Genomic DNA, 15213 nt, shown 5'->3' with positions numbered 1-15213 from the left:
ACCGTCGTGATAGGTCGAGAGTCGGTCGCTGTTCGCGAGGTTTTTCGAGTCCTTAAAGACTTATGCCGCTTAGAGCGAGGAGCTGGCTTTGTCCAGCCTAGGCGTGGATAGCACCCCAAACTCGGTCTTCCGAGTACTAGGGGCTTTGCCGAAGTTTAAAATTATAGAATTCTATGGCTAAGTGAGAGTGATAAAGCATTATAAGTCCGATTGCCTTGTTCGTTGTGCTGAGCGCCTCCCTCGAAGGACCCAAGAATGGGAACAAGAGCGCTCAGGTTTATCCTGAACACCCCAGCACTCGCAGCATGGGGGCAGAAGACGACGACTTGCATCTCTCAGATTTAATAAACGGCCGCACAGAAGGTAATATTTTAAACTCAAAAAGCGTTGCTTAGCGCATATGAACAAGTTTTCAGCGCACATGATAAACATGAGCGAGTTTACTCAAAAATTACATCCCTGGTACATTCATTCGCCACAAGGCAGGCACCCTTCAGGACGCCCTCATAATACATCTTGGGCCTGCGATGCTCCTTCCCCTCCGGTGGCCCTTCTGTCACCAGCTTCTCAGCATCCAGCTTGCCCCAGTGCACTTTAGCACGGGCAAAAGCCCTACGGGCGCCTTCGATGCATATGGAGCACTTGATGACTTCAAGCCGCGGACAGGCATCCACCAGCCGCCTCACCAGCCCAAAGTAGCTCTCAGGCAGGACCTCCCCAGGCCACAGCCGGCCTATAAGGCCCTTCATGGCCTATTTCGGCCACCTTGTGGAGCTCGATCAGCTGCTTCAGCTGGTCGCTCAAGGGCACCGGGTGTCCGGCCTCAGCATACTGGGACCAGAACACCTTCTTCGTCGAGCTCCCCTCTTCGGCTTGGTAGAATGTGGTGGCATCGGACACACTGCGGGGCAGATCTGCGAATGCTCCTGGAGAGCTCCGGATTCGGGTAAGTAACACGTAATTCACTTTCACATGCTTGCTTTGCATAAAGAATGCCTTACCCGCCGCTATCTTTTTCATCGCCTCAATCTCCTGGAGGGCTTTTTGGGCTTCGGCCTTGGCAAACTTGGCGCTTTCAAGTGCCGAGGCAAGCTCGGACTCTCGCGTCTTTGAGTCAAGCTCTAAACTCTCGTGTTTCTTCACGAGAGCATCGAGCTCTTGCCGCACCTCCGCCACCCGCGCCTCTTGTTTCTCTCGCTCGGTGCGCTCCATGGCCGCACTGTCTTCGGCCTTGGACAGCGCTTCCTTCAGGGTCGCCACCTCGATTGTGGCCCCTATAACATTCACGTTGGTCCTGTAATTTTTTGCAACCAGGCATTTTTCTATATATTTACATAAGGTACTACCTACCTTCCTTGTCCTTGAGCTACTTCTTGGCAAGACCGAGCTCGTTCTCGGACCGCTCGAGGCTCTGCTTCAATGCATCGACCTCCGCAGTTAGTGTGGCAGAGGTCAGCAGCGCAGCCTGCATTCCCATATTGACACATTTCTGTTAGACTCCTGCGTATATCATTTTAGATCCTCAGTCCGGCTTTTCTTTCTGAACACCAAACTGAGCATTAGGGGCTACTGTCTATGCGGTAACATTTTTACATGTTTTAAATACATACCTGAAAGCCTGTTAAAGGCTGGCATAGGCTTTTGTCGGCCCGCTCTTGGCGGACTGAACCTTCTCGATCACCGCACTCATAACAGTGCGGTGCTCCTCGTCGATGGAGGCGCCGTTAAGCACCTCCAGCAAATTGTCCGGCGCCTCCGGTTGGACGGAGGCCGCCGGCGTCGTAGGATTTCCCTTCTTGCGAAGGGGCCGCCTGCCGGACTCCGGAGCCACTGAAGGTTCCGGTGCGGTGTCCGGCCCAGGGCCGGACTTAGATCCCTCCAGGGTTTTATCCCCTTTGGGCCTGGAGTCTGGGAGGTCGCCTTGCTGTGCCTCCAGGACCACCTCCTCCTGGCTCAGCCCCTTTTGGGACTCCACCTCGGCTTCGTCCGTAGGGCAGGGGGAGGAAGCCGTCGGAAGTGACAGACTATTCATATCCGACGAGTCCAGTGAGCCACTCGACGAATCGTCGAGCTGAGCCTTGGGCGGACTGCATAATTATATTCAGCGTCAGAAGGTGCTACGCACTAAAGGAACGCCATGAGTTATTCTGGTATTTGGATACTTACGATGTTGCCAGGGGCTTGGCCCTGGTTGGCGACTCCTCTCCGCCGTCTTCGACATCAGAGGCGTAGTACGGGAGAAGGGTCTTCCCCTTCTTGGACCCTCCGGCCTCCCCATTCGGGGTGGCCTTCCTTTTCGTGCCTCCCCCCGCTGGAGGGGGAGAGGCTTCTTCCTCCTCCTCGTCTTCAGAGAGGAGTGCACTTTGGGGTCGTCGGGCGATGAGTCCGACACCACCAGTCGCCAGGAGCTCCTTCGAGTTCCCATGGCCTTCTTCTTGGCCTTCTTCTCCGGCACCACGTGAGGTGCCAGAACCAGCAGCTTTGCTAAACGGGTGTCCGCTGGGTCTTCGGGCAAAGGAGCCGGACAGTCGATCTGTCCGGCCTTCTTCTGCCAGTCTTGTTAAAGGAATGGGAGTTTAGATCCCGCATAGAGTCAAAGTATGAAAAACAAATACCCTGTAATGGGTAAACTAAGCTTACCACGCTGGCTTGGCGCTTCGCGCAGAATCCGTGATCCTCGGTAGTGGGAGGGTGGACCTCGGAGCTCTTGAAAAGCACCTTCCAAGCATCTTCGTGCGTTGTGTCGAAGAGCCTGGACAGAGTTTGGTGCTGAGCCGGGTCAAATTCCCATAGATTAAAAGCCTGCCGTTGACACGGGAGGATCCGGCGGAAGAGCATGACCTAGACTACGTTGACGAGTTTAACCTTCTTGTCCATCAGGTTCTGGACGCAGGTTTGGAGTCCGGTCGCCTCTTCCAGATTGCCCCACGACAAGCCCGTCTCTTTCCATGAGGTGAGCCGCGTGGGGATGCTAGATCGGAACTCGGGGGTCACTACCCATTCAGGGTCACGCAGCTCGGTGATGTAGAACCACCCCGATTGCCACCCCTTGATGGTTTCCACAAAGGAGCCCTCGAGCCATGTGACGTTGGACATGTTGCCTACCATGGCGCCTCCGCACTCCGCTTGTCGGCCGCCCACAACCTTCGGCTTGACATTGAAGGTCTTCAGCCATAAGCCGAAGTGGGGCTGGATGCGGAGGAAGACCTCACACACGACGATAAACGCCGAGATGTTGAGGATGAAGTTCGGGGCCAGATCGTGGAAGTCCAGGCCGTAGTAGAACATGAGCCCCCGGACAAATGGGTGAAGAGGAAAGCCCAGTCCGCGGAGGAAATGGGGGAGAAACACGACCCTGTCATGGGGCCTGGGGGTGGGGATGAGCTGCCCCTCATCTGGGAGCCGGTGCGCGATGTCGTTAGACAACTATCCGGCTTTCCTCAGCTTCTTGATTTGCCCCTCCGTAACGGAGGAGGCCATCCACTTGCCTCCCGCTCCGGACATGATTGGAGAAGGTTGAGGTGGGAAGTGCGGACTTGGGCGCTGGAGCTCGAGTGCGCAGGAATGGATAAGCGAAGGAGGAGGAAGGCGTAGATGGAAAGGGTATATTCTTATCCCGTTATATGGGCGGCCGAAACTATGTGCCCCCACCAGCCTGGTAAAACTCGCATATCTCCCAAGCGCCGCGATTAATGGCGCGGTTGGGTTACCCACGCCCGTATTGATGAGAATCCCGGAATAAGGGGACATGATCTCTGCTTTGACAAAACGTGCCAAGGAAACCGCCTCGCTCTACACGCTGAGGTGGGACAGTAAAACGATTCGAATAAAGGCTTGGCTGTGGCATGATGTCACGCTACGGAATACGTCAGCAGATTAGATTTGTGCGAATATTATTCTCTCTACGGTGGTATGTGGAAACTATTTTTCAGAGCCGGACACTATCCTTGTGTTCAACATCTTTTATGAAGTATTCGGAGGAGGAACCCGCCTTGCAATGCCAAAGACAATTTGCGCGCCGAACTCGTCGTCATTGAAGCCTGGTTCAGGGGCTACTAAGGGAGTCCTAGATTAGGGGGTGTCCGGATGGCCGGACTATGACCTTTGGCCGCACTCCCGAACTATGAAGATACAAGATTGAAGACTTCGTCCCGTGTCCGGATAGGACTTTCCTTGGCATGGAAGGCAAGCTTGGCGATATGATATGTAGATCTCCTCCCATTGTAACCGACTCTGTGTAACCCTAGCCCTCTCCAGTGTCTATATAAACCGTAGAGTTTTAGTCCGTAGGACGAACAACAATCATACCATAGGCTAGCTTCTAGGTTTAGCTTCTCAGATCTCGTGGTAGATCAACTCTTGTACTACCCATATCATCAATATTAATCAAGCAGGAGTAGGGTTTTACCTCCATCGAGAGGGCCCGAACCTGGGTAAAAACATTGTGTCCCTTGTCTCCTATTACCATCCGCCTAGACGCATAGTTCGGGACCCCCTACCCGAGATCCGCCGGTTTTGACACCGATAGTAATCCCACCGGGCCATCAATCGTGGTGCTTGGGAAGTAAGCGATTCTCAACAGGCTAGTGGGGAGGCGCACCGCTTTTATCGCCTCTATAAAGGGATAAGAGTTCCCCATTTTTACCCACGCCTTCTTCCTCCTTCGCCCACTCTTGCCCCCTCGTACTCCAGCGCCCTAGTCCAAGTCTTCTCCGCACAGCTAAACATGTCCGGAGCAGGAGGCAAGTGGGTGGCTTCCACCGTGAAGGAGAAGCACATCACGAATCTTCGGGCAGCCGGATACTTGGCCGCTGACATAGCGCACCGGCTACCGGACGACGGGCAGGTCAGTCCAACTCCGGGACCCCACGAGAGGGTCGTGTTTCTCGCCACTTCGTCCGTGGACTGGGGTTTCCACTCCACCCCTTCGTCCGCGGGCTCATGTTCTACTATGGGCTAGATTTCCATGATCTAGACCCAAACTTTGTCCTCAACATTTCGGCGTTCATCGTCGTATGCCAGGCTTTCCTCCGCATCAAGCCTCATTTCGGCTTGTGGCTGCAAATCTTCTGCGTGAAGCCGAAGATAGTGAGCGGCCAGCAAGCGGAGTGCGGAGGAGCCATGGTGGGAAAGATGCCTAATGTCACTTGGCTTGACGGCTCCTTTGCGGAAACCGTGAATGGGTGGCAATCGGGGTGGTTCTACATCACTGAGCCGCGCGACGCCAATTGGGCGGCGGCCCCCGAGTTCCGATCCGAAACCCCCATGCAGCTCACCTCCTGGGAACAGAAGGGCCTGTCCTGGGGCGAATCTACAGAGCTGACCAGACTCATAAACTACATCAAGGGCATGAAGGACAAGAACATCAAGCTTGTCAACATGATCCAAGTCATGCTCATTCACCGGAGTCTGCCGTGCCAAAGGAGGGCATTCAATTTGTGGGAGTTCATCCCGGCCGAACACTAGACGCTTCACAGGCTCTATGGCATGAAGCACAAAAATGTGTGGAAGGCGTTGTTCAAGGCCTCCGAAGTACCTCCTCTCATATCCGAGGACCGTGCGCTCCATGCTACGCGGCATCCTATTCATGTGAGTACTCAGGCTGCCACCGGGTTTGGTTCTTCCAATATATTCATGGGGATGCCTTAAGTGATTGTGAATATTTGTTCAGGATTATGTGGAGACAGCGGAGCGGATTGACTGTCTGGCTCCGCTGCCAGAAAGCCCAACTAATGATCTCCTGACGAAGATGCTGGTCCCAGCACCCTATAAGGGGCCTGAGAAGAAGGCCGATAAGAAGGCACCGGGGGTCCAAAAGGGTCTCCGACGTAAGGTTACGCAAGCCTCGTCCGAAGACAACAAGGCACACTCCTCCTCCGAAGGGGAAGAAGAAGAAGAAGAGGAGGCCGCCCCATCCGGAAAGGATGAGGAGCCTGAGAGGGCGGACCAGGGGACCAGGAGAGGTCCCCGGCGCAAGGCCGTCATACCCTTGTCGTCTGATGACGACGAGGCAGATTCCTCCCGCGGAAGCGGGGGAAAACAAGAAGAAACTCCACCTCCCTGTACTGGGGGGGAGAGGAAGGCCGCCCTGGTGGGGGAGACTGGGACGTCCAAGAAGGGAAAGGTGTCCCTTTCGGACTACTCCGCCACCGCCGCCGATAGCGAGGAAGGGTGGCTGCCCAGGAAGAAGCCCCTAGTGCGATCGTAAGTATCCGCACTCCATCGTAATTTTGCTTCACAGTTTTGTTATAATGCCGAACTTGTATGTAGTCCGGCCAGGGCCCATCCCGAGGTGTCGTCTTCGGACGGGTCCTTGAGTGATTCGGCGATGAACTCGCTTCCGACGGCCACTACTTCTGAACCTGCGGACGACACGGAGGTGTTGTCCCAAAGGCTCCCAGAGCGGGGAGAGGTGGATCTGGAGGCGCCCCAAACGTCAGACATGCGGGGTTCAAGATCGCCGTGGATCGTGTTGGTGAGAGCCGCAGTAAGCCGGACTCTCAGCCGAACACTGTTCCGGAACCTCCCGTGGTTCTGGACTCTGGCGGACAGCCCCTCGTTAAGGAGGGCGAGCCGTCTGCGCTGAGTACTTCTGCTATGCCCGAGGCGTCGGATCGTCTGCTGGAAGCGCTTCGCGGCGCTTCCATAGATGAAGAGCATCATACTCTCATGAGTGTGGTGATTCAGAAGGTTTCGTCCGCCAAGAGGGACTAACCGAAGCCTGCAATAGCCTCCTAACAGGCTTTGATTTAAGTAGTAAAAATGTGTGAAATTACCACCCGATAGGTAGTAGCCCCTGATACTCTGTTTGGTGTTCGGAAGGAAAAAACCAAACGGAGGGTCAGTTATAATCCGCATGAGTTTAACAATAAGTTTGAATTTGAATAAGCAGGCTGTGCTGCTTGCCGCAGCGGTCCGTACGGACGAGATCGCCAGACTGAAACAGGACCTGGAGCAGGCGCGAGGAGAGCTCGACCTCACGAGGAGGCAGCTCGAAGAGAGCAAAGGTGAATGATTCCCCTTTCTCAAGAAAGCGCTCTTCGAGGCTGAACACAAGGCGGCCTTGGAGCGCAAGGAGCGCAAAAAGCAAGAAGCCCAAGTGGGCAAGGTACAAGAAGAGCTCCAGGAGCTCGGCAAAAGGTTTGAGTCCGTGGAGCATGAGCTTAAAGTGAAAGAGGCCAAGCTTGCGAAGGCCCTTGTAGGTATAAAAGACGCCAAGGCCGGAGCCGAGAAGGCACAGCAGGAAATCTAGGAGGCCAAAAAGATAACGGCGGGTAAAAAATTCTTTATGCAAAGCAAACATGTGGAGGAGGCGTTTATTTTACTTACCCGAGTCCGGAGCTCTCCAGGGGCATTCGCAGATCTGCCATGCAGCGTATCAGATGCCGCGGAGTTCTACCATGCCCAGGAGGGGAGCTCAACGGAGAAGCTGTTCTGGTCCCAGTATGCTGGGGCAGAACATCCAACGCCTCTGAGTGACCAACTGAAGCAATTGGTCGAACTCCACAGGGTGGCCGAAGTGGCTATGAAGGATTTCATAGTCCGAATGTGGCCTGGTGAGCCCCTGCCCACCTGCTACTTCGGTCTGATCAAGCGGATGGTGAATGCATGTCCGCGACGGGAAGTCATCATGTGATCTGTTTGCATTGAGGGTGCCCGCCGGGCCTTTGCCCGTGTGAAGGTGCATTGGGGCAAGCTGGATGCGGAGAAGCTGGTGAAGGACGGGCCGCCACAGGGCAAGCCGCATCGTATTCCGGGGAAGTATTATGATGGCGTTATGAAGGGTGCTCGCCTCGTGGCCGATGAATGTACCAAGGACATAATTTTTAAATGAATCCACTTCTGTCATGTTTGTAATTTAAAGACGAAGTTACTTGCGCTATGTAGCGCTTTTGTTATTTAAAATATTACCTTCTGTGCGGCTGTTTATCAAATTCTGAAAGTAGGCCAGTCGTCGGCTTCCGCCCCCGTGTAACTAGTACTGGGGTGTTTATGGAAAACCCGGACACTCTTTATCCAAATGTTTGGTCCCTTAAGTAGGTGTCCAGCGTAGCAAACAAGGCAATCAGACTATGCAGCTTTATAACCTTCACTTAGCCATAGAAGTCTACAATTTTAAATTTTGGCGAAGCCCCTAGAATCCGGAAGACCGAATTGGGGCGCTATACACGCCTAGATTGGACGAAGCCGAATTATCACCAAAAGCGGAAAAATCTTTAAGGATTTTAAGACCTCTCGAACAGCGACCAGCTCTCCCCACATCATGCTGGTCAGTTTTTGGCTTTCTCTACTAAGGTGCTCGTCCGGAAGAACCGGGACACAATCGCAGTAGTTCTCCCTGTGCTACCTTAGCCGATATAATGTAACGTAAGGCACCAAAATAAGGGAGCCCGGCTATCCCAACTGTAGACCCAAGACATGATTCAGAGCTGATGCATATAATGCTATAAGTTCGGGGTGCCGCACTGTTGAAAGTGTTCGGGCTTGTCTTGCCGTATTATGGGGCGCCATAAGAAGCCCCTGGAAAACTCAACATACCAAAGTGTACGGATGCAAAATCAAATGGACATTTGTAAGAAAAAAAATGCTCAAATAAGAATAATAAGCTGACGCTATATATGATCTCCCATTGACGAATAATACGTTTAAGCGTATGTTTACAATGAATGCATTAAGCGGAGATAAATAGGATTATTTGACATACCCTATCTAGAGGCAGGCTACGTACAGATAGATAAAGCAGGTATAACGATCGTAAATAGATTCCACCTGAGTGTTTCCTTGTGTGCGCAAAGCATGTTGCCTCCTTGGTTTTCTCTCCTATGTAAGTCTGACAATCCAGTTCTTCTAGAGAAGCTGCACTAAAGCAATGTCGTGAGAGGTAAAAGGAAAGGTTACGAAGGTGTGTGGCAGTTATGCCACACTGTTGACTAAGCCACTGCTTCGCCTTCGCCTGTGCCCATGGTATTTTGAGTGCGTAATTGTGTACGTGCGGCACGAATGCTGCCTTGATGGGATTTGAGCGGAGGCCGGACTACTAGTCGCGCTCTTGGCGTGCCTGGTGATCCTGTTGCGGGGTGCTCCGAGCTCGCTTGATGGTGCTTGAGGTTGTCGTCGCCAGATTGGAGGTTTGCTGGAGGAGGCCGCATTGTACTTCTACCGCGAGGGCTCTAGTGTGCTCTTCTGTACGGAGAGAGTGGTCCATGTTTCCATTGACTGTTATGACCCTGCGCGGGCCTGGCATCTTGAGCTTGAGGTATGCATAGTGTGGTACCGCATTGAATCTAGCGAATGCGGTTCGTCCGAGAAGTGCGTGGTAACCACTGCGGAAAGGAACGATATCGAAGATTAACTCCTCGCTTCGGAAGTTATCCGGAGATCCGTAGACCACTTCCAATGTGATAGAGCCCGCACAGCGGGCCTCTACTCCGGGAATTACACCTTTAAAGGTGGTTTTGGTAGGCTTAATCCTTGAAGGGTCAATGCCCATTTTGCACACTATGTCCTGATAAAGCAGGTTCAGGATGCTGCCTCTGTCCATAAGGACTCTTGTGAGGTGAAATCCATCTATGATTGGGTCTAGAACCAATGCGGCTGAGCCGCCGTGACGGATTCTAGTAGGATGATCCCTACGATCAAAGGTGATCGGACAAGCTGACCATGGGTTGAGTTTGGGGACGACAGGCTCCATCGCGTAGACGTCCCGTAGTGCTCGCTTCCATTTCCGCTTGGGGATGTGAGTGGCATAGATCATGTTGACCGTTTTCACCTGGGGGGAAATTTCTTCTGTCCCCCCATGTTTGGACGCCGGGGATCATCGTCATCGTTGCTGTGCAACCCCTTGTCCTTGTTTTCGGTGTTTATTTTGCCGGCCTGTTTAAATACCCAACAGTCTCTATTGGTGTGGTTGGCTGGCTTGTCCAGGGTGGCATGAATTTGGCACGGGCGCTCTGGTATACGGTCTAGACTGGACGGTCCCTGATTGTTTCTTTTGAATGGCTGCTTCCGCTGACCGGATTTGGATCCGCTGAATTCGGCATTGGCTGCTGTGTCTTCGGTGTTGTCGCCGTTGTTCCGCCGCTTGTGTCTGTTGCGCCGTAGCTTGCCATTATTGTCACGGACATCTGACGTGCCAGAATGTGGCGTAGTGCTGCTGCGAGCCAACCAGCTATCCTCGCCCGCGCAAAAGCGGGTCATTAGTGTCGTGAGAGCTGCCATGGACTTGGGTTTCTCCTGGCCGAGGTGTCGGGCGAGCCACTCATCGCGGATATTATGCTTGAAGGCTGCCAGGGCTTCGGCGTCCGGACAGTCAACTATTTGGTTCTTTTTAGTTAGGAACCGTGTCCAGAATTTCCTGACTGATTCTCTGGGCTGTTGAGTGATGTGGCTCAGGTCATCAGCGTCCGGAGGTCGCACATATGTGCCTTGGAAGTTGTCAAGGAATGCGTCTTCCAAGTTTTCCCAACTGCCAATGGAATTTGCGGGCAGGCTGTTAAGCTAGTGCCGGGCGGGTCCTTTGAGCTTAAGGGGAAGATACTTGATGGCGTGTAGATTATCTCCGTGGGCCATGTGGATGTGGAGAAGGAAATCTTCAATCCATACCGCGGGGTCTGTTGTGCCATCGTATGATTCGATGTTTACGGGTTTGAACCCTTGTGGGAATTCATGATCCATCACTTCATCGGTGAAGCAAAGGGGGTGTGCCGCGCCTCTGTGCCGGGCTATGTCACGATGCAGTCCGGTCAAATCTGGCTGGTTGTGTTCGGGCCGGCCGGATTTATTGTTAGTGTATCCGGTATGACGATCAACGTCATGTGCTGCAGTGCACCCCCGTGATCCGTAGATCGATCTTGGTTGTCCTGCGGTGCTATCCAATCTATCACGCAGGTCTTGAGTATTGCCTCGGCCGTAGTAAACTGGCATGGGGGTACAGGCTGGTATTCGGGTTGATATGCGTTTTGTCCCGACCTCGAGGCGGCCGGTCAGCCATGTGGCGCTCGAGTCCATATTCCTCGGCAGCCAGGACTTCTGTCCATCTGTCTGTGAGCAGATCTTGATCAGCTTGAAGCTGCCACTGCTTCTTTTTCAGGCTCCTCGCAGTGGCAATAAGCCGGCGCTTGAAGCGCTCCTGCTCCGCGGGGTCCTCAGGAATGTCGAACTCGTCGTCACCGAGGCTAATCTCGTCTTGGGGGGGGCATGTAGTTGTCCTCCTCCGGATACCCGTCCGTCGCCTATTCATCTGGGCTGTCATGCCCATCTTCCTATTTGGCCTGCTCGAAGGCGGGCTGATCGGGGGTGTATTCATCATCGGCACCGTCCGAATTGTTTTCGTCTTCGGTGCCGGTATTACCTTGGCGTGGCTTGGAGCGACGCTGGCGGTGCCCATGCTTTGCTTTCTTCTTGGAGGGGTTATCCTCCATTGCCTCATCGCCATTGGTTTCTTTCGGAGTGTCCACCACATATATATCGTATGAAGAGGTGGCTGTCCACCGCCCCGTGAGCGGTGGCTCCTGTACGTCTCCCGCATCGTCGTCCATACCATCGATGTCTTCGGAGTCAAAGTCAAGCACGTCGGTTAAATCACCGATCGTGGCAATGAAGTGGGTGGTGGGTGGGCAACAAATTCCTTCGTCACCTGCTTCCCACTCAAGCCGAACATAGTTCGACCTAGAGCCTCCTGACAAAGAGAGAGATTTTAACGAGTTCAGCATGTCACCAAAGAGCGAGTGCTGAAAGATGTCCGCCGCGGTAAACTCCATTACCGGAGTCCAACCTGGCTCGAGGGTACGCGGATCGGAACCAACAACCGGATACGAGTCCGGGGGCCCGGGGTTACAGGCCTCCACAAAGGTGAGACCGGTGTGCGGCTCCACTGCCGATGAGTATGTGGCCTGCGGGGCGGGGTCTACCCCTCCGTCCTTGGGCAATGCAACCTGTTCCGGATTTAGATCTGGGGCTATTGCAGGGATGATATTCCGAGCATTGTCCGACAGCAGGTCTAGGCCGTGCCCGTCGTGACTGTCCGGCGCTCCTGGCACAGGGCCGAATCCGTTGAAGATCAAGTCTCCGCGAATATCCGCCGTGTAGTTCAAGTTTCCGAACCCGATCTGGTGGCCAGGGGCGTAGCTGTCGATCTACTCCAGATGACCAAGCGAATTGGCCCGGGGTGCGAAGCCGCCGAACACAAAGATCTGTCCGGGGAGAAAAGTCTCGCCCTGGACGGTGTTGTTGGCGATTGAAGACGCCATCAAGCCTCAAATTGACGACACAGAGGAACTCTCAATGAAAGCACCAATGTCGGTGTCAAAACCGGTGGATCTCGGGTAGGGGGTCCCGATCTGTGCGTCTTAGGCTGATGGTAACAAGAAGCAAGGGACACAATGTTTATCCAGGTTCGGGCCCTCTCGATGGAGGTAAAACCCAACTTCCTGCTTGATTAATATTGAAGATATGAGTAGTACAAGATTAGATCTACCATGAGATCATAGAGGCTAAACCCTAAGAGCTAGCCTATGGTATGATTGTAATTGTGATCGGCCTTCTAAGGACCATCCTCTCCGGTTTATATAGACACCAGAGAGGGCTAGGGTTTACATGGAGTCAGTTACAAGGAAGTAAATACAATATTCGGATCGCCAAGCTTGTCTTCCACGCAAAGGAGAGTCCCATCTGAACATGGGCCGAAGTCTTGAGTCTTGTATCTTCACGCTTTGATAGTCCGGACGATGTATATAGTCCGGCTGTCCGGATACCCCCTAATCCAGGACCCCCTCAGCGACTCCAACTGTCACGCCCAATATGCGACCCTATCCAAAAGGAACTCGAAGGTCCCACCAAGGATAGACCCGCATATTGAAACGCTTTTGCAAGGTGGATATCATTACATCAACATTACATAATAGATGGGGATACATACATAAGGCATACAATGCCACACGAATACAACATCACAATACATAGAGCATCATCCAACTACGGATGAAACACAAACAGAAACTCAAACGACATCCACCCTGCTAGCCCAGGCTGCCGACCTGGAACCTATCCCCTGATCGAAGGAGCAGAAGAAGAACTCAACGCAAGCAAGCATCGCTCTCGCGTCATGATCATCGCATAACCTGTACCTGCAACTGTTGTTGTAGTAATCTGTGAGCCACGAGGACTCAGCAATCCCATTACCATGGGTATCAAGACTAGCAAAGCTTAAAGGGAAAGGAAGGGGTAAAGTGGTGAGGCTGCAGCAGCGACTAAGCATATATGGTGGCTAACATACGCAAATAAGAGCGAGAAGAGAGCAAGCAGGAACGGTCGTCAACTAGTAATGATCAAGAAGTGATCCTGAACTCCTACTTACGTCAAACATAACCCGGAAACCGTGTTCACTTCCCGGACTCCGCGGAAAAGAGACCATCACGGCTACACACGCGGTTGATGCGTTTTAATTTGGATCTGGTGTCAAGTTGTCTACAACCGGACATTAACAAATTCCCATCTGCCTATAACCGCAGGCACGGCTTTCGAAAGATTATACCCTGCAGGGGTGTCCCAACTTAGCCCATGACAAGCTCTCGCGATCAACAAAGGAATAGACCTTCTCCCAGGAAGACCCGATCAGACTCGGAATCCCGGTTTACAAGACATTTCGACAATGGTAAAACAAGACCAGCAAAGCCGCCCGCTGTGCCGACAAATCCCGATAGGAGCTGCACATATCTCGTTCTCAGGGCACACCGGATTGTCCAGACTTCCGGTAGGCCAGCCCAGAGTTGCCCCAGGTGGCCACCGGCGGCCGACAGTTTGGACCAACACTCATGATGAGCACTGGCCCGGGGGGGGGGGGGTAAATAAAGATGACCCTCGGGCTCCGGAAACCCAAGGGAAAAAAGGGCTAGGTGAGGCAAATGGTAAAACCAAGGTTGGGCCTTGCTGGAGGAGTTTTATTCAAAGCGAACTGTCAAGGGGGTCCCATAAATCACCCGACCGCGCAAGGAACGCAAAATCCGGGAACATAACACCGGTATGACGGAAACTAGGGCGGGAAGAGTGGAACAAAACACCAGGCAAAAGGCCAAGTCTTCCACCCTTTACCAAGTATATAGATGCATTAATAATATAAGAGATATTGTGATATCCCAACCAAAATCCTGTCCACCAAGGAGAAATCTTCGACTTCACCTGCAACTAGCAACGCTATAAGAGGGGCTTAGCAAAGCGGTAACATAGCCAAACAACAGTTTGCATAGGAAAGGTGTCAAAGGTTAGAGGTTCATGGCAACAAGGGATGGCTCGACAAACAGATGATAGGTAGCGCAGCAAAGCGATAGAACGAAGCAACTAGCATAGCAATGATAGTAGTGAGATCCAGGGTAGCGGTCATCTTGCCTGAAATCCCACAAGGAAGAAGAACGAGTCCATGAAGAAGACGAACGGGAGCAGTCGAACGAATCCTCACAATCGCAACATTACCGGAACTAAGAAGCAACACCGGAAAGAAACAAACAACACGGTAAACACACAAGCATAATCATGGCATGATGCACAATCAAGTATGATGCATGTCCGGTTAATGAGGCATGGCATGGCAAAGTGCAACAAACATCACTACAAATTAAGTGGAGCTCAATATGCAACGAGTTGCATATTGACGAAACACCACATGCAATTATTTAGTTTGATCTCGGTTATGTACCCAACAATATTAAATGTTATTAAACATGGCAAGGGGTGAAGCATATGAAAAACTACCTATCTAGACAAGTTTAAATGAGGCCGGAACAACAAACAACAATTCCGGAAAATCCCCACGTGCAAATTATGGATTTGGTACTGTTCTGCCCTAAACACAATTTTAATGTTGTTAAACAGGAAAATAAAGTGCACCATGTTAAACTAGGCATTTTTCCACCCCATTTACATATAAAGTTTATTAAATTCGGAGCTACGGTTATTTAGTTATGAAATAAAGCATTTTAACATGGCATATTAGCAAATTAAAGCAAACATCAATTTAAACATTTTAAACATGGATGAAAATGGCATATTATTAATCTACACAATTTTCTGAGCATTTTACATATATAAATTATTTTAATCCGATGCACGGTTAATTAGTTATTACATGCATGAGGTTCAGGGGTTTTTCTGCCAAACTGGTAAATCACAGGATAAAAGCTAAACTCGCAGGCAGGGAAAAAAACACTATACGGGCCGAAA

Source organism: Triticum aestivum, chromosome 4B, assembly GCF_018294505.1.
Source record: "Triticum aestivum cultivar Chinese Spring chromosome 4B, IWGSC CS RefSeq v2.1, whole genome shotgun sequence".
NCBI classification, from domain to species: Eukaryota; Viridiplantae; Streptophyta; class Magnoliopsida; order Poales; family Poaceae; genus Triticum; species Triticum aestivum.
Note: the sequence above shows the minus strand (reverse complement) of the source record.